Raw genomic sequence first — 21,464 nt, forward strand, 5'->3', positions numbered from 1 at the left:
GATTAAATTAATGAAGTTAAAGGAACAGATTGAACTAATAAGGATAAAATTAGAACCCCTAAGTGAAACTAGTCAGGTTAGAGATTTTAATATTATGATGAAGAAGAAACTTGAAAAGTGGGATAAGGACACACAAAAGAAAAAGGTTAAAAAATATAATAGGGATCTAGCGGATTTTAAGAACAATAAAATCTATACATGGCAGTCTAATGGTTCAGTTGAGAGAAATGATCAAGGGAATCCTGAGACTATTAACCAGTTGCCGACCGCCGCACGCCGATGTACGTCGGCAGAATGGCACGGGCAGGCATAAGGACTTACATGTACGTCCCTTGCCTCCCACGGGTCGGGGGCCCGATCGGGCCCCCGCCCGGTGCCTGCGGCGGTCGGTTTTCGTCCGGGAGCGATCCGGGACGAGGGGGCGGCCATTCATTCATGGCCACCCCCTCGCGATCGCTCCCGACGAATAGAAATCCCCGGTGACATCACTTCCTCTCCTGTAATGTAAACACAGGAGAGGAAGTGATGTATTCTCTCCTCCGTGTCGGTATTTTTCGTTCCGACACGGAGGAGAGCGGATCGGTGAGTTGCACCAACACTCTACACACACAGTAGAACATGCCAGGCACACTCACACCCCCCCTTTACCCCCCGATCACCCCCCCAATTACCCCTGCCCCCCAGTCACAGTGACACCAATGTCATTTTTTTTTTGCATTGGTGTCATTTGTGACTGTAATAACTGTTAGGGCAGTTAGAGTTAGCCCCCTTTAGTTCTAATGTACCCCCCTAACCCCCCCAATAAAGGTTTAACCCCGTGATCACCCCCCGTCGCCAGTGTCACTAAGGCTGGGTTCACATTGCAGCGGTTTATGAGAACGAATGTGATTCGCACCGCACTGCAGTGCAAATCACATCCGATCTCTGTGCGATTCGAGTTCAGCCATTCGCCGCACCCGCCGCACCCGCCACACCCGCCGCAAATTCGCACGGGACCCTTTTTTTGGCCCGCAGCAGAATCGGATCGCATGGGTGTTCACACCATGCGATCCGAGTTTGCAGATCGCACTGCGATATGCGAACTGATCTGGGGGTGTCAGTAACATTTCACTGACACTCCCAGCAGTTCGCATAGGGCAGTGTGAACTGCCGCCGGGAGGCATGCGATGCGGGAACCCGCCGCGCATTCGTGGCGTTCCCGCATCGCTCCAGTGTGAACCCAGCCTAATAAGCGATCATTTTTCTGATCGCAGTATTAGTGTCACAGGTGACGCTAGTTAGGCAGGTAGGTATTTAGGTTCGCTGCAGCTTTTTATAGCGCCAGGGACCCCCATATACTACCACATAAAGCCCCCTGATTGCCCCCTAGTTAACCCTTTCACCAGTGATCACCATATAACTGTTACAGGTGACGCTGGTTGGTTAGTTATTTTTTTATAGTTTCAGGGCACCCGCCATTTATTACCTAGTCTCACTAGTGTACCCCTAAATTTAGGGGTGTCTACTTTCCAAAATGGGGTCATTTGGGGGGGGTTTGTGCCATCTTGGCATTTTATGGCCTTCAAAACTGTAACGCCCTTAGAAAGCCTGAAGGCGGTGCTTGGTTTTCGGGGCCCCGTACGCGGCTAGGCTCCCAAAAAGTCCCACATATGTGGTATCCCCGTACTCAGGATAAGCAGCAGAATTTATTTTGGGGTGTCATTTCACATATGCCCATGGCATGCATGAGCAATATATCATTTAGTGACAACTTTGTTAAAAAAAAAAAAAAAAAAAAAAAGTTTGTAATTTTCCCGCAACTTGTGGCAAAATATAAAATATTCCATGAACTCAACATGCCTCTCAGCAAATAGCTTGGGGTGTCTACTTTCTAAAATGGGGTCATTTGTGGGGGTTTTGTGCCATCTTGGCATTTTATGGCCTTCAAAACTGTAATAGGTAGTGAGAAGTGAACACAAAAATTTACGCCCTTAGAAAGCCTGAAGGCGGTGCTTGGTTTTCGGGGCCCCGTACGCGGCTAGGCTCCCAAAAAGTCCCACATATGTGGTATCCCCGTACTCAGGAGAAGCAGCAGAATTTATTTTGGGGTGTCATTTCACATATGCCCATAGCATGTGTGAGCAATATATCATTTAGTGACAACTTTGTGTAAAAAAAAAAAAAAAATTTTTTTTTTGTCATTATTCAATCGCTTGAGGCAAAAAAAAAAAATATTCAATGGGCTCAACATGCCTCTTATCAATTTCCTTAGGGGGTCTACTTTCCAAAATGGGGTCATTTGGGGGGGTTTTGTACTGCCCTGCCATTTTAGCACCTCAAGAAATGAGATAGGCAGTCGTAAACTAAAAGCTGCGTAAATTCCAGAAAACGTACCTTAGTTTGTAGATGTGACAACTTTTGCGCAAACCAATAAATATACAATTATTGACTTTTTTTTTACCAAAGACATGTGGCTGAATACATTTTGGCCTAAATGTATGACTAAAATTGAGTTTATTGGATTTTTCTAATAACAAAAAGTAGAAAATATCATTTTTTTTCAAAATTTGCGGTCTTTTTACGTTTATATCGCAAAAAATAAAAATCGCAGAGGCAATCAAATACCATCAAAAGAAAGCTCTATTTGTGGGAAGAAAAGGACGCAAATTTTGTTTGGGTACAACATTGCATGACCGCGCAATTACCAGTTAAAGCAGCGCAGTGCCAAAGTGTAAAAAGACCTCTGGTCATTTACCAGCAAAATGGTCCGGTCTGAAAGTGGTTAATAGGGTGGATGAGGACTCTAAACAGAGCGTTAAAACTAAAGGGGGAAAGGGCAAGACTGGTACTAAAACCAGTAGCAAAACACCTATATCTCAAAGTGTCAAACCTAGAGATGGGGTCACCCATCAAAGGGGACTAATATCTCAAGGCGGATACCCTTCACCTAGGAGAGTACAGATTGAAAGAGAAGGAGTTTTTCCCCCAGTACAGTATGGCTTACAACAGCCTTTTCCGCAGATGATGGGGTACCCACATTCAACATCTTATCCACCTTTCAGAGATCAAAGATGGCCACAAGATATACTGGATAATAATTGGGGCTTTTCGCTACCAATGTACAACAGGTTTGCACCACTAGGACATGAGGATGCGGAAAGAAGGTACAATGAGAATATGTACCCACCCTACCATCCTCCTCCTCCACCTTTTCTAAATCAGAGGGGGAGAGGAGGACGTGGAGGGGGGACCCCAAGAGGTCGAGGTATAGGGACACATATGGGACAGAGGAATATACCTCCGCAGTACAGCGGGCCAATGGGCAAAAATGGAGAGGATGTCGTGCGGGAAAACGAAAACAATGCAAACAATCCAAGAAAAAGGATGAGGGACATGTAGATGGAGGTGTGTTTAATTTAAGTAAGGTACAATTAGAAACCAAAGAATTAAACATTCTAAAGACGGGCCTGAAGTGTGCACCGAGAAGAATGCTGAATAAATTTGATGTTTATATGGACGTACAGAAGTATGTGCGCACTTTAAATGTCAAAAAACATTTTCTCATGCACCCTTCTAAGGGTTGCTCTACTACGGGTTCAATTGACACCCCTAGTGATAGTGGTTTAAAAAATCGCTCCCTGTTCAACCCTCAGATCCCTAGTAATCATTTTGTGGAAGTTTTTAAAAATTTGGTACTCAATGATCTGGATGCATTACCTCTAAAGAAAGGGGTTAATGCTCGTCTTTTCAAGGATGGGATTAAGTCCTTAGAGGACAAAAAAGACATTATTGTACGCCCTGCTGATAAGGGAGGGGGGGTGGTTATTTTGGATAAATCTTTCTACGATAACCAGTTAAAGACATTACTGAGTGACATTACTACATATAGGAAATTGGATGGAGATCCTACTGATAGCTATAAAAACCAATTGGAGGCTCTTATCCAATGGGGCTATGGTAAAGGGGTTTTAAACGTTAAAGAAACTAAATATCTGGTACCAAGTGCGTGTAGGATACCGGTCATTTACACCCTACCAAAAATACATAAGGACCAAATTACCCCTCCTCCACGGCCGATAGTTAATGGTATAGGTTCAGTTACGGCAAGACTGGGGGAGTATCTGGATAGAGTCCTCCAACCTAGCGTTAGAAACACAAGGGCTTACCTAAGGGATACTACAGACCTCTTAAAAGCGTTAAACCAGATACAAATCCCTCCTGACGCTGAAGTTTTTTTGGCAACAGCGGATGTGGCAAGTCTCTATACCATCATCCAGCATCAGGATGCACTGCTGGCCCTTAATTGGGCTTTAAGCAGGAGGGACGACATCCCTCATGCTCAAAAGGTGTTTGTGGGCCATGCTTTGGATTTCTGCATGTCCCACAATTACTTTTGGTATGGGGGAGTCTTCTACTCGCAGAAGGTTGGCGTGGCAATGGGCGCTAAGTATGCCCCAAGCCTTGCCAACCTTTTTATGGCAGAATGGGAAGATAGGGCTGTCTTCTCAAATAGACCACAACAGTTGATCTTCTACCGGAGATTTATTGATGATATCTTGTTTATCTGGTTGGGCACTGAGCTTACTGTCAAAATGTTTGCAGAAGTATTGAACTCCAATCTGAATGATATAAGACTGGACTTCAATATCAGTCCCATTTCCGTTAATTTTTTGGATCTTACTATAAAAAGAGATGGGGATCATTTGAGTACGATAGTTTATTTTAAGGCTACGGACCGGAATAGTTACCTGTCCACGAGGAGTGGACATCACCCCTCGTGGATAAGGAATATCCCGAAAGGCCAGTTTTTGAGAGTCCGCCGCAACTGCACCACAGATATGGACTTTGTGTCCCAATCTGGTATATTGAAGGAGAGATTTTTGCAGAAGGGATATAATTGTACCCGCCTTGATAAAATAATAGAGGAAGTGGGGAATATCCCTAGGGATGCATGTTTGCAAGACCGGTTGAAAAGCAGTGATCGGACACAACATCAGTTCAAATTCTTGTCAGGTTTTCATCACCAATATAGGGACATAGAATCTATTTTTGCTAAGCATTGGCATATTTTGGGGAAGGACAGATACCTGGGCACGGTTTTACCAACTGCTCCCAGATTTATCTACAGAAGAGCTCCTAATATTGGTGATAGGATCGTCAAGAAGTTATTAGATCCGCCGTTGAAAATCACCATCTCTGGAGATTTAAAAGGATTTTTTTCATGTAGGAAATGTGTTTGCTGCAGGACGGTTTCAAAGATCAATAGGGGCATAACTTCAGTGACCAACGGGGTTGGTGAGTCCTTTCAAATAGAGGAGTTCATGACCTGCAACACGACTTTTGTAGTATATCTGCTGTGGTGTCCATGTAAGCTCTATTATGTGGGACGCACTAAAAGGCAATTGAAGGTCCGCATTTCGGAGCACCTTGCGAATATACGGAAGGGGTATAAGTACCATAGTGTGTCTATGCACTTTAAAGAGCACCACCAGCAGGATCCATCCCTTCTGCAGTTCTGCGGCATTGACCATGTTCATCATTCTTGGAGGGGTTCAAACCGGATCAGGGATTTGTCACAAAGGGAAACGAGGTGGATTTTTTTGATGAGGAGCTTGACACCAGTGGGTATGAATATCGAGCTGGATGTCAATAGCTTCATCAATAACTCCTGACAATATTTTTTGTTGGGGGGTTGGCTGCCTCGCTTTCCTTTGTTTCCCTATTATTTGAATTTAAACTAGGAAGATATGGCCCGCACGCATCTTGGGGAATAGTTGGATTTTATTCATTTTTATTTTTCTGTTTACCTCTATTTGCTTGTTTTAAAATGATTCTTTGTAGGATTAGATATGTATTTGGAGATACATTGGGACACCAATCGTTGAAGTTTGGGGTCGTCTATAATGAGTGGGGTTTGATCATGTATCTCATGTTGAAATGAGTAGATGGGTTTGAGGAAATTAGTGTTTATGATAGCTAGTATTTTTACTTTTATTTTTATGTATATTTTTCTAATGAGTGTGTCTATAGATTAGGAGATGGTATACCTTTATATATACACTTTTTATATTGTTTTTTATCATTATGTGTACTCTTGGGCATTGGTCGCACAAGCAAGTTGTTCAATAATAAGGGTGACATTGAGCATCCTATTTTAAGTAGTGGGGTTAAATATACATTGTTTGAAAATTCTCTGTATGTTCTCCTCCTCTGCCCGATTTTATTATTTCGCTATTTTATTATTGTATGGTATAGGTATTACTGGTCCATCTAAACGCTAAAAGTCTGTGGACACACTTATTCTGTTACATATACACATTGTTCAGGACCGCTTGTTAGAGTTGAGGGGTTCGTTAGGGTGTTATGTGTGGCTTAATGGTGTGTACATTGACAGCGTTTATTTTGGGATTCCTGAAGTACTCTGCTATTAAACAGGATAGGTTGTGATTATGGTACTTCCCCTGTTTGATTTATTGGTTATCTTGACAGGAGTGGGGCGCCGATGATGAAGAAATTATATTCTTCTCGCCAAGACACTGCATAGTGTTTGGCGCCTGCGCAATTTATTTAGTAGTGACTCCTGGGTGCAGCAAGATGGCGTGGGTGGAGGGGGAGGTCTGTGGGAAGGACGCTAGTACTTGGTGTAGTGATTGGCGCGTGCGCAGCTCACGAGTGATACCTGGGTGTAGCATGATGGCGCGGGTGGAGTGGGCGGTCCGGGGATGTAAGCTAGGGTAAGCGTGATGACGGCGGCGCCTAGGCTTAGCCAATCAGCTGACGAAGTATACGAGCTTCCCCGGAAGTCCGCGCATGCGTGTCGACGAAATAAAACCATCTATTGCTACGGGATGGAAATGAGTGATTAGGAAGCCATTTAGAAGGGTAGGTTGATGGGCCTTTCTTAATATGTGTGGTGGTATATTCTCCTGATCGTGATGAGAGCAATGTGTGGGGAAGTTGGGAGTGTTTCTACACACAGAGATGGGGAGGGGTTGGGGAGGAATTATGAACCACCCACCGCAAGAGCCTATTAACCAATTGGAGGACATAGGGGGGAGGGGTTACCTTGACTGGGAGGGACTGGTCGCCTGAGATTTCAAATAAAAGGGGGGTTGTTACAGCTGGATAGCCAAACCCATGAGGAAGTCCATTGGACGAAACATGTCGGGGGCGTGGCTATACGGCGACCAGCACACATAGTAAAAGACTAGAAAGAAGGCGGAGGAAGGAGAACACACAAGTTGAAGGACTGGATATCACTATCTGGCGCTGCTTTCAAATTGGGTTGTCTGCTGTCAGGTACCACACAGATACCTTGTGTAGAGACGGTGCTATTTGATATGAACTTAGCTTGCTTCCAGTGTACTCACCAATGCCTATGAGTGAAGGATCTTTGAATTGACCAGTGGAATGTCTATTTGAAGTGCCTGTTTTTAATTGGATCCATGTGAGTGTGATTTTAATCGAACGTTTTATTGAGATTAAAAATAGTTTTGCAATGTTGTACTATGGGAAGTTTCTTTTGTCTCCCTGAGGTAACTCTGAGATATTAAGTGATTATCCTCTGCTGCGAAGTTTTCACAAGAAGTGGCTGGAGAAATAGTCATCATCTGTATACACTATAAGCGTTTTTTGCCCGACATGAGAGTGCTGGGCAATATTGCTGGTGAGTGTTCTAAACAAGGGGGGCACTAACACCAAGGGTGCGGTGGAGGCTCTGCGGTTTATGGACACTTGGGTACAGAACGTTCACTTGAAAATGAATTCTTCTTTTTTGAACTATTGCCATCATTACAGTTATTGCTCCTCAATAATTGTATTTGATTGAAGATCAATCTAATTTATTTTGGAACTGCACATTTCCATTAGAGCACTATTTGTCATTGTGTTCATTCTCTATATTTATGTTTTGTCACATATTCACTGTATCACTTTTGTGCGATTATTTTTTGATTGCATTTTTTCGCTATTTAATCACTATTTACTTTATTGTTGATTATATTTATTTATGCACATGTGTTTATAATTTTCACGTTGTGTAGCTTTGGTTATCATAGTACACTGCTATTTAACAGTGTGTAGTTTCTGTAGCGCCACAAGGTGTTTTTTGCATTGTAAGTGGTAGGTTTGCTTTTTTCACCTTCTGAGAGATATATTAAATTTTTTAAGTGGCAGCTGGGGGGAGGGGGAGTTTGAGCGCTGGGATGATATACTAATCGGGAGGTCATTGATAGTGTATCTTGAGTTTTTTCTAAAAACTGGTGGATGAGAATCTGACTGGAAAGCTTGAATCCAGATGAGAATCGGCAATAATGTCCCAGAGATAGTGACTACAAGGGGATATGTTGCTTGTGACACAGAGAACACCAATACTTTAAACACTCAATGAGGTACTCTTACCGACAATGGTGGACGCACATACTATACGGCAGTGAGTCAGATACGCATGTGTTTCTCCCGTTGAATGTGACAACGAAATCCTGATCAAGGGGATATACCATAGGACTGTGGGCTCGCGTGCGTAGATGATCTTTAGGCTCGTCCAGGACCTCGAAATCCAACTCGTCAGTAATCACCGATGACGGAATATCATAAAAATGGGAAAAAAATGCTCCATATAGTGCAGATCAACCAATAATGCTTTATTGGGATAATTTCTCCCAATCAAAGAGATATAAAAAAAGGGGTACAATAGTCTAATAAAAAAAAGGCAAAAAATGTTAAAAAGCAGTGCGGGTATTCCCAAAGGCTGGCTATTTTAGATTCCCGTACTGCTTTTTAACATTTTAACCTTCAATCTTGTATATGTCTGATGTGCAACAATATAACAATTCTAAATAGAGATAGCACATCCATATTGAAGTGATTTGGCATGCAACTCAACATGTCAAATCGCATGCCAGTCATTGTCATTAATAGCAGTGTCTGAATCAACGCGATGCCACTTTGCGGTGCTGTACAGATTACCAAAGGCAGTATATGTACTACACCTGCCACAGGTTCAATTTGCATTTATGCTGTAGAGCCCAACAAATCAGGACTAAGGATGAGCTCCGGCGTGTTCGCATGGTCCACGTGCAGAGCCCGCCAGGAAGTGGGCGCAGCGCTAATCACAGGCAGTGAGACATTTCCCCGATGTGCGGCTGCAGAGATTGGGCAATGCCTCACTGCCTGTGATTAGTGCAGCACTGCGCCGACTTCCTGGCGGGCTCTGCATGTGGACCATGCGAACACACCTGAGCTCATCCCTAATCAAGACCATCAATCTTCACTGCTGCCTTTCTGATAAGCAACCAATAAGGCAGTAATACAGGACACAAAACCCCACAGACAGACCTCAATCTTGTGTATGTCTTATGTGCAGCAATATAACAATTATGGGCAGAGATGTCACCAGACTCAATGATGTGCATTTCTGGCGTGCGGCACAAAACCACAAAGTACAGACCACCCTCTCTGTTGTATTTTTCTGATCTGTACCCAAACAAAGCAGTACCTTTAGGATATAAAGGACACCAAACAAGCTTCAGTGCAGTGCACTTCTGATGTACAGAAATATACCCCTTATGAGCAGATATGTCACAAATCTCAATGTGTATTTCTGCTGTGCCACAAACATCCCAGCAAGGACAAACCTTCACTACTAAGGATGAGCTCCGGCGTGTTCGCATACTCCACGTGCAGAGCCCGCCAGGAAGTCGGTGCAGCGCTGCGCTAATCATAGGCAGTGAGACATTGTCCCGATGCGTGACTGCAGAGATCGGGCAATGTCTCACTGCCTGTGATTAGTGCAGCGCTGCACCAACTTCCTGGCGGGCTCTGCATGTGGAGTGTGAAAACACGCCTGAGCTCATTCTTATTCATTACTGAGGTCTACTGGTGTGCAGCCAAGAAGGAGTCATGGTGTATCCCTTTATGAAATAACCAAACAAGGGTAATTTATTTCATAGGCATAGCCTGGGCTGTAGATGCTAACCCTTTACCACCGGTGAAGGAACAGATCTTAAAATGGTTGGACACCTTACTATAGTAGCTGTTGTCCTACCTTACCTCCATAGACTGAGCAAACACTAGCCAGCTCATACCCAGGTAGGGCTGATCAGCAGCTAAAATCTCAATGAGCCCAGCCCTAGAGAATAATTTTAGACAGCCTCTAGAAGAGGTGGTTACAAATTTAGCCTGGAGGTAAATTGCTACCTGCAGGCCTTATCTTCTTGCTGTCGCCCACCGTCAAATGACGGCGGGCGGTGCAGTTCCTGTTCTGGGCCGCCGTCATATGACGGCGGCACGGAACAGCCACTCCCACGCGGGGGCGCGTAGCGATTATGCGTGGCGATTATGGCCACTCCATGTTGCTAGGACACGGTGTGACCCCGATCTGTGTAAAGAGCTGCGTCCACAGCGCGTCACATGTAAACACGGATGTGCCGGTAATCGGCGCTCCTCGACAGTGTGAGGAGAGGAGAGCCAATCGGTGGCATCTCCTCACAGGGGACAGCTAGGGAAGTAATCAGAGCACTGATCATCAGTGCCCTGATTACAATATATAAATAAAGTGTAAAAATGCAGTGCCCACCAATGTCAGTGATAAGAGCCGACCAGTGGCAGCAGTTAGTGCCCACACTGCCCACAAGTGCCACAAATCAGTGCTCATTAGCCATCCCAGTCAGTGCTGGCAATTAGTGTCGCCTATCAGTGCTGCCCATCAATGCCCATTACTGCTGTCCACCAATGCCCATCAGTGCCGCCCATCAATGCCATCCATCAATGCCTATCAGTGCCCATCTGTACAGCCTATCCATGCTGCCTATTAGTGCCCGCCACTGCCATCTAGCAGTGCCCACCAGTGCTGCCTATCAGTGCCCACCAGTGCTGCCTAACAGTGCCCATCAGGGCTGCCTAACAGTGCTCATCAGTGCCACATATCAGTGCCACCTATCAGTGCCCATAAGTGCAGCATATTAGTGCCTCCTCATCAGTGCCACCTCATCAGTGCCCATAAGTGCCGCCTCCTCAATGCCCACCAGTTCTGCCTATTAGTGCCCAACGGTGCCGCCTCATCAGCGCACATCAGTGAAAGTGAAAAATTACTTAGTTACAAAAAGAAGTGCTGAAAGCTGAAAAATGGCTTGGGCAGGAAAGGGGGTGTCTGTGCCTGGTAGGCAAGTAAACAAGCAATCATGTAGCTCTTCCATAGGTTTGCACAGGATATAGGAAGCGATTTATGGTCGCCTTTAGATCTGCCACTGAGTGGACTGTAGCCCAAACCAACAAAAAAAGTTTTTTCTTACCTCCTGCACTATAATATAACCACAGTGTAAAGGTGGAGTGGGAGTTTGGAGCTTATGAAAAGTTACCTATAGCAAGCAACCCCCAAAAAGGAGGATCTGTCACAAGAGAACCCCTACTGTGCCACACAGAAGCTTGGTCCCTGCCCATCATTGAAAGTTAGGTCAGCTTTTAAGCATCTTGGAGCAACTTCAGATTCCTAGCAGCTGGGCTAATAGGGCTGGATAACCTAGTGCACCTGCTGACCAGAGGAGCTTACTCCTGAATCCTTCATCCATTGCACAATTAATAACTTGTTCAGTGATATATATGGCCTGTAAGGAACTCTTTGTATTTACCGGGTCCCCCCCCCCCCCCTTCGCTATATTCACCTCTACTAATGTACCACAACTGGGCATGTAGAGAGAGGCTGGCAACCTACTGTTGTGATAACCACAGTGTCTCTGCTGTAAGAGGGAGCTGTGGCTGGTGGTTTTAGCAGTATCCTCTGGGCTATTTGTATCCCGACCCCAAGTTCTGCACTGCACCAGTCAGTATATACACGGGGAAGGGGGAGCAATGCCTTACCTACCTCTTTCCCATCTGAGGTGGTTTAGGCACACTTGTTCCTCTGCCCCACCTGTCCACCATACAGCGTCTCTGAAGTAAGCGGGAGCTGCGGCTGGCGATTTTAGCAGAAGCTTCTAGACTATTTCAATCCAGAACCCAGGGGGAGATTATCTCAACTGCCCAGAAACCATCTGGCTGGAATTGGGGATTTTGCAGCTAAATTCCCAAGGCAAAGGAAAGTATTCACCGTTGTCCTCTTCCCCTTTTGCCACAGCCACGGGCTTGCTTTTCCATCCTTATGGTCCACACGCAAGGTTAGGCCGTGTCTAGGGATGAGCTCCGGCTCTGATCCCTGTCTCACTGCCTGTGATTAGCACAGCTCTGTGCCGACTTCCTGTGCCGACTTTCTTCCTAACCCTCTACCCTTCACTAAGAAACTGTGTTATCTTTTAAACAAATATCACAAAAAAGAGGATCCAGTGTCAGTTTCTGCAATCGGGCCATCTACCACGGGAATCCCCTAGAAGCACACAAGGTCAAGAAGGTAATGGTAAGCACGTGGATGGCCAGCACCCCCGTCTGAACGGACGCTTGGACAGGTAAGGGGGAGGCAGGATAATGGCCCCTGAAGTTCTGGGTACACCACTGTACCCAGGGTCCTTCAGGTCTCAGCGGGACTCTTCCAATTGCTGCCCCCCCTGAGAAAAAGATAGGGAGACCCCCCAGGAAGGACAAGAATATTCTACCAGACCCAGAGGCTTCCCAAGCTTGTGGTCCGGCTCCCAGGGGGAGACCACCAGCCCCAGGCTTTGGGTCATTTGGAAAAAAACTGTTTTGCTGTGTAATAAATTGCACAGAGCATCTCGAAACTCCTCTTTCGGGCTCCCCACCGGTGCTCCTGGCTCCTCCTCTCCGGCAGGTGCCCCCATAGGAAGCTCTTATGTAAGCTCGCCCCCAAGTCTCACTGCCTGCATCTATATTCACAGATAGCAGGACTTGACCCAATCCCCTGCTCCCTCTTCACTGGCTTTGATTAACAGCATTGAAACAAGGGACATGCGGTGAGGTCAGTGGCTGGTGAGGGACTGGCTAGTATTAGAGCCATATACACGCAGGTTACATACGCCACGGATGTTAGAGCGAGAGCAATAATTCTAGCACTAGATCTCCTCTGTAACTCTAAAAATGTAACCTGTAAAAATGTTTACCGCGTCACCTATAGAGATTTTTAAGTACCGAAGTTTGGCGCTATTCCACAAGTGTGCACAATTTTAAAGTGTGACATGTTAGGTATCTATTTAATTGGCGTAACATCATCCTTTACATTATACAAAAAAATAAAAAAACGGGGCTAACTTTTGCCCCATACACACATGTTTTTTCCGATGGAATTCCACTCAAGCTGTCTTGCATACACACGGTCACACAAAAGTTCTCTGAACTTTCGACCGTCAAGAACGCAGTGATGTACAACACTACGACGAGCCGAGAAAATGAAGTTCAATGCTTCCGAGCATACATAGGAATTTTGCGCATCGGAATGTGTTCAGACATTCGGAATTTCCAAACGGAACCGAAAAATAGAGAACCCGCTCTCAATCTTTTGCTGGTGGGAATTCTGCCAGCAAAAGTCCGATGGAGCATACACACGATCTGAATTTCAGACCAAAAGCTCACATCTGACTTTTGCTGGCAGAATTTCTGATCGTGTGTATGGGGCTTTAGTGTTTTTTTTTTTTACATTCACAAAACTGTTTTTTTTCCTGAAATAACATGTTTGAAAAATTGCTGCGCAAATACCGTATAACATAAAAGGTTGTGTAGCACTGACCCCCGAAGGAGCTGCTGGTTTTGTTGGGCTTACCATTACCTTCTTGACCTTGTGTGCTTCTAGGGGTTTCCCGTGGTAGATGGCCCAAAGAATTGCAGACACTGGATCCTCTTTTTTGGGATATTTATTTAAAAGATAACACAGTTTCTTAGTGAAGGGTAGAGGGTTAGGTAGGGAGTTCAGATACTTTTGGAACTGCAAAAATAGGAAGTCTCTCACTATAGAAATCCAGAGAATTACCGTTTCACAACTGGATTCTTACAACCACCGGATAGACCTCCTCTCACTAGGCCAAGCAGCCAGTAGGGTGTTAAGTAAAGCAAAAGTCTCTGCCACAGACTTGAATGTAACTGAGGGACTCTCAGCTGGTCCGGCGATACCGTATTAGTATAGATCCACAAAGTGCCCATCAACTGAGCCCCCAGGCTCCTTCTGAGAAACCAGCCTTAAGCATGGCCTTCTCCCGAAGAGTCCTCCCTTGGATGCTTCTCCAGCCGCTGGGCCTCTCCTAAGATGAGACGGCACCGGACCACCTTTGAATCATTATGGCCTCAGTCCTGTCCCCGCAGTTGCTTCACCTCGGGCTATCCAGCCCCGAGACTCGGAATTGCATGGATCCGCACCCCAGGCCAGGAGGGCCATGGGGGCTGGTCAGGAGGACCAGGGCCAAACAGACAGGAAACACTTCTGGACCAGAACCCCTGGGAAAAACGGGATCGCAGTACCTTAAATACCACCTCCCAGAATGCACAGCAGGGCAAGCATTCCCACTGGGCTGGCCCCGAGACAAGGATGGTACCCAATACACCCAAATAGACTGCATTCTACCACTTGCCGGCGGTGACAGCAACACCTGCAGCCAAGGAGAACCCAGTGCAATCCAGCTAGACTGGCACTGAAACCATCATTTGGAAAAATGAACCCTAAGGCTGGGTTCACACTGCTGCGGTGACGAGACCGGATGTGATTTGCACTGCAGTGTGGTGCGAATCACATCCGGTCTCTGTGCGATGCGAGTTCAGCCATACAGATAGTATAGCTGAATTCGCATCGCATCCGGCCCAAACTCGTACAGGACCCTTTTTTTGGTCCGCAGCAGAATCGGATCGCATGGGTGTTCACACCATGCGATCCGATTCCTGTCCGAGTTTGCAGATCGCACTGCGATATGCAAACTGATCTGGGGGTGTCATTAACTTTTCACTGACACTCCCAGCAGTCCGCATAGGGCAGTGTGAACTGCCGCTGGGAGGCATGCGATGCTGGAATCCGCAGCGGATTCGCAGAGTTCCCGCATCGCAGCAGTGTGAACCCAGCCTAAGAGCCGACTGTGGTTTTAGGAGTATTCATTTTTTTACAAAACAAATAGCGCATGCTCTTCAGGAGCCGGCGCTACAGTTGCAATGACCACCATTTTATTCCCTAGGGTGTCTGCTAAAAAATAATATATATATATATTGTTTGGTGGTTCTGAGTAATTTTCGAGCAAAAAAACTAAATTATGATTTTTACATTCAGGAAAGAAGTGTCAGAATTGGCCTGGGTGACAAGGGGTTCATTACCATAAGTAAGTGATATACAAATAATTATTATATATTGTTTACTATATTTTCAAAAACTGTACTCAAGCAGGTGGCTTAATTGACAAATTACTGAAGTTTGAAGTTATAACGTCCTACCAGTTATTTCACAGTAAGTAGATAAATAATAAATTATTATGTTATAACATATATCATAATAATATATGATTTAGCTTGTACCTTTTCAGCAGCAGAAGATTCTCATTCTCCCTCTTAACTGTGTGAGCAAAGCATGGGATTGTGGGTAAATCTTATACCCATAAACCCATGTATTTCCTTGTAGATAAGAGGGCTGGGCTGAAAGGGAGCATGTGTCTTTTAGACACTTGCCCCCTTCTATGACACTGCAGTGAGAGGAGAGCCTAAACTGCAGCATTTTTATTGGACAGCTTGGACCAATGGTGCTTTATCATTGGCTCCAAGCTGTCCATTGAGCTCAGTGCTTCTGACAAGAAGTGAGGAGGGGCACTGTGAGCTCATTCTCTCAGTCTGCTGCAAACAGAGTGTGCCAGCTTGTATTTGAACTGGTTGTTCTATATGTAGCTTCTGATGGACTGCACAAGAAACCCCGTATCTCCAGAAGGTGGCAGGAGCCCCAAATGTTGACCAGTGGTGGGGTAGGACTTCAGCTTAGTTTCTGTTACAATAACATTTTGTAAATAAGTAATTTTTTTCCTTCACTGATATGCGCTGATGAGGCAGCACTAATGGACACTGATGGTCTGCACTGATGGGTACTGATAGGTGCCACTGATTGGCCGCATTGATGGGCACTGATGGGCGACACTGAGCAGGCACTGCTGGACACTGATTGGCATTACTGCTAGGCACTGATAGGCGTCCCTGATATGCAGCACTGATGGGCACTAATAGGCTGCACTGATATGTGGCAATGATAGGCAGCACAGATAGGTGGCACTGATTGGCAGCATTGATGGGCACTGAGGGATGGCACTAATGAGCAGGAACTGCTGGGCACTAATTAGCATCAATGCTGGGCACTGTTGGGGCTGTACTATTAATTAGTGCCCTGATTATCTGTGTAGATCTCCCCTGTGAGGAAATGCCGCTGATCGGCTCTTCTCTCCTCACAAGCTGTCAGTGTGAGGAGAGGAATGCCACTAACCAGCATTTCCTTGTTTAAATGTGATCGGCTGTGATTGGACAGAGCTGATCACATGGGTAAAGAGCCCCATCGTTCACTCTTCACCGAGATCGGTGATACGGCGAGTCCCAGGGAAAAAGTGCACCACCAATCGCACGCATGTGTGGCCATAGTGGGATGACGTCCTATGACATCGTCCCAGAAGGAGAGAGTCACAGCGCGCCTGTGGTTAAAAAATATTAAAGTTGAATTCCAGGCAAACAACTAAATATACAGATGAAATATGTGTTTTACCTGCCAAAGGAATTGTATTGCCATGCCCAGCACAGCCCTGTCTAGAGGGAGAGGGATCTGAGTGTACTGCAGTTAAAGTGGTGTTCCACCCCAAAAAAATAAAAAAATCATAAATTTCACTAAAAAAAAAAAAAACACACATTTGGATTTTTTTTTTACTCACCTCTAAATGGCTGTTGCTAGAGGGCCCCTCGTAGTCTGCCTCCTTCAGCGCCTGGGCTCTTGACATCACTTCCCTTCAGCACAGGAAGGGCTCAGCTCTGCCCCCTCCCTCCTATCAGTCACTTGGGACACGTGACAGGTCACAGATGATTGCGCAGCCAATCACGGCACCTGGTGTGCCCACAGTTACAATGCCGGCGCCGCCGAACGGAGGAGGAGACGAGCGGGGCTTCAATCCCCAGCATCGCTGGACCCTGGGACAGGTAAGTGTCCGATTATTAAAAGTCAGCAACTGCAGTATTTGTAGCTGCTGACTTTTATTTTTATTTTTTTAAATAGGAACCCCGCTTTAAGCAATACTTACCAGTTTTGTCCCTCCCCCAGCCTGTAACTGTACAGCGAAAGGAGAAGCAACAGACCGATGAGGTCATCTCCCTCCTCCTGCGAGATTGTTCCTTGATATCATATGCGGACTTCATCATGACTGATTGGCTTCTCATTGCCCTCTTTCTGGTCTGAGCTTTGCTGTACAGCGACTGCAAGAGGCCGATACCAATTTAAAACTAGGCAATTTTACCAAATATATAATGATGTGTTAACCATTTGCTTACTGGGCACTTAAACCCCCTTCCTGCCCAGACCAATTTTCAGCTTTCAGCGCTGTCGCACTTTGAATGACAATTGCGCGGTCATGCAACACTGTACCCAAATTAAATGTTGATCATTCTTTTCACGCAGATAGAGCTTTCTTTTGGTGGTATTTAATTGCTGCTGTTTTTTTTTTTTTACTAAATAAAACAAAAAGGGACCGAAATTTTGAAAAACAAAAAACAAAAAAACAGTTTCATAGTTTGTTATAAAATTTTGAAAACAGGTAATTTTTCTCCTTCACTGATGTGCACTCATGAGGCTGCACTGATGGGCACTGATAGGCTGCGCTGATGGGCACTGATAGGAGGCACTGATAAGGCGGCACTAATGGGAACTGATAGGTGGTACTGATAAGCACTGATGGGGCAGCACTGAGAGGTGGAACTGATGAGTGGCACTGGTAGGTGACACTGATAGGCAGCACTGATTATTAGACAATGATGGGCATTGATTGGCAGCACCGACAGGCATTGATGGGTGGCACTGTGAGCATTAGTAGGTGGCACTGATGGGCAGTGGTAGTTGACACTGATAGGTAGCACTCTGTGGAACTGATTATTAGACAATGGTGGGTACTGATTGGCAGCACTGGTGGGCATTAATGGGTGGCACTGTGGGCACTGGTAGGTGGTACTGTGGGCATTGGTGGGTACTGATAGGTGGCACTGGTAGGTGGCATAGTGGGCACTGGCAGGTGAAACTGGTGGGCACAGCCGTGGCTTTCTGAGTGAGGGGATGATGTCCCTCTGACAGGAGCCACGGCCTGCATGTAGATTAGGGGGCCAGGAACATGGATAAGGGGGTGGTGCCCGTGTGCCCCGAATGGATGGGCCGCCATTAGTGTACCATGAAATATGGTCACATTCCCCAACCCCTAGGTGTAATATACCCTTGAACACATTAGTGGCCATATCCAATCAAAAGAGATAAGTTGCCATATTAAAAATTTAGACATTTTCAAATCTTACTCGTGATTTTATCTATTGGAAGAAGTGGTAGCAGGGATGTGAATTCCATCGAGGTCGCAAAGAACCATTTTCATTATTCCTTGCCACATATTCTTCCAGTGAATGGAACTCTTTTTCTTGCCAGCTTTGTGATGGATGAACAGGCAATATAATGTACAGTTTATGAGAAGATGTTCCGAAGGACAATTTCTGTTGGAAGTCTGAGTCAAGCTTATAAATTGAGGTGCTGAACTCAATTGGAAAGAATTCCGTGACATTTCCACAATTGATACGGTAGTACAAACTCCATTTAAAGAGCAAGTAAAAGCCACTTTAAGGGAGACGTCTGCTGAGTGTTCTAGGGAGAAGATAACGGCAAGAAAACCACTGCGATAACCACCAGGCTCTCATTTCTTAAAGTGGAACTTCACTCTCCCTATCAACATTGATTATCCTTATGCTGCTAACATTAGTAAATTATATATATATATATATATTATATATCATATTTATTATATTTATTATTTCGTTTATCATATTTACTTGTATTAAACTTTTTATTTTTATTTATTTTTTACATTTATATAATTAAAGAGGAAGTAAACCCTGATGAGTTTACTTCCTCTTTCTCGTTTCAATATTTTTTTTTTATTTTGCATCAAGAACAGTAAACAAAGTCAACGTGAAAATGACTAAAACATAGTGAAAGACAAAATAGAGATATGGACAGTCTTAAGTTTGAATATGTCAAGCTAGTTTGCAAGCATACAGAGCATTATAATACTGACCCGAATCCAACACGAAATACATATGAAGGGATGTACACATTCATGTAACTGAGGTAAACATTTGCCTCTAATAGGCCTGAGCTAACGTAGGCATTTGAACAAAATCCCAGTCAAATAAGGAAGAAAATACATAAAAAATATAATGGTCATGGAAGGAGGGAGGGATCTCCGCCACCCCATAAGGGCTCTTTGCTGTGGCCGAGGGCCCCTATCCCCCTGCCAAAAATAAAGACAGATAGGACCAGGAGTAAATCAACAAGGGTTATTAGATTATATACGTGAGCCATCATATGTAACCAAAACCTGTAGCATGGCTATAATGTAACAGTAATCCTGAGATGAATGGAACAACATCCCTAACGGGCACAGACGCCCAGTGCAACTGGATGAAAGTATGTAAATCATGTTTCTGTGAACCGAGTGTAAAATACTGAGATCCACATTGCGATGCAGGAACTGGCCCTGAAATCAGCTGGCCCGGCCCAACTCCGCAATGAAGTGTCCACTAAAGACCGTCTCTCACTAGGCTCCTTAGAAGAAGGTGAAGAATGAAAAATAGTAGAAAAGGAGAAGAAGAGGAAGGGAGAAAGATATAAAAAAGGTAAAGGGAAGTGGCATTTTCCTACAGGAGTCGCCTGGGGGTAACAGAACCGTAATCAGGGTCTAAAACCGGGAGCATTTATGTGGATAAAGAAACTCCCACGAAGTGCGCCCATGGTTCCCAATTGGCCCTGAATTTATCTGAGCGGTCCAGGAGTACGCTTGCCGTCTTTTCTTGTAACATAATCCAGGAAATTTTCCTTTTGGCCTGTATAGTGGAAACATAGGGCTGCTTCCAGGCTTTGGCAAGAGTGAGCTTGGCACCCAATAAAATGAAAGTGATGAGGCGTTGCGTACTCCTGGAGGCTCCCTCTGTAGGGAAATTAAGAAGTGCCACCAGAGGAGACATCTGAACCGGTGTTGCAGAGACTCTGGATATCCAGGTGAAGATCCTATACCAGAACTGCCGTATTCTAGGGCATGTCCACCACGTGTGTATCATGTCACCTCGAAGGCCGCATCCCCTGAAGCACAGTGGGGAGGCGGAAGGGAACATTTTGGCCAATTTCGAAGGGACTAGGTACCATCTTGTAAGCACCTTGACACCAGCCTCTATCATACTTGGGTTAAGGATACCTCTGAAGGATTTCAGGAACACCCCATGCCACTGCTCAATGCTCCAGGATTGGTTAAGGTCCTCTTCCCAGGCCGACATATAAGATGTCTTGGACTTTGTGGAAGACAGTGCCTTATAAATGACTGAAATCCCCCCCCTCTGCTCATCGGACTGACAGCACCATGTTTCATAAGACGTCACCTGAGGACCACTGGGAAGGGACTTGCATTTTTTGTGTAGGAAATTTGAGATCTGAGTGAATCGAAATATTTCAGTGGGAGGCATGTCAAGTTTGCTGGTGCAGTAGGCTTTAGAGATTGGGCCCATTGGTCTGAGGAAATGACCTATTCTATATAGCCCCTTGTCCAGCCACCATTGAAAGGCTTTAATGTTCAGGCCCGGAGGAAAGTCTGGGTTATGGAATAGGTGAGATAAAGGTTTTAATTGGGAAATTAGTGAGCAATTATGTTTAAGTCCATCCCAAACTGCGAAGGAGTGCGAGAGAGTTGGTGAAAGGATCGGAGGTCTCATCTTTTTAGGGCTCCACATCAGGAAGTCTAGCGTGTGCCTAGGTACCGCTTGTCTCTCTATCTGTATCCAATCAGGCTGTTCCCATCTAGAATAGACAGCTGACATCTGAGCCAATTGGGCTGCTTGATAATATAGACGTAAGTTTGGAAGTCCCAAACCACCTTCCGATTTGGATCGGAATAAAATAGATTTAGAAAATCTATGTCCACCCTTACCCCAGACAAATTTAATAACTTTAGCTTGAAAGCGTTGCAGGCGTACTCTATCCACCGGGATGGGAAGAGCCCTGAAATAATACAGAATGCGAGGGAGCAACGTCATCTTTATAGCATTGATTCTACCCAGCCAGGATAGGGACAGCCCAGTCCACCCGATGAGATCCTCCTCCTATTTGTGGAATAACGAAGGGTAATTAGCTTGATGGAGGAGATCAATCCTAGTGGTTAATTTAATCCCCAGATACGATATTGATGAGTCACTCCAGGTGAACTTGAAGCTGTCCCTAAGCCTTTCTATGAGTGAGCCAGGAATATTAACATTAAGAGCTTGAGATTTCTGATAATTAACCCTGAGACCCGAAATCGATCCAAAGTCATCTAAGA

The sequence above is a fragment of the Lithobates pipiens genome, unplaced genomic scaffold, assembly GCF_037356315.1.
Source record: "Lithobates pipiens isolate NorthernLeopardFrog02 unplaced genomic scaffold, aLitPip1_a1.2 Scaffold_13, whole genome shotgun sequence".
NCBI lineage: Eukaryota > Metazoa > Chordata > Amphibia > Anura > Ranidae > Lithobates > Lithobates pipiens.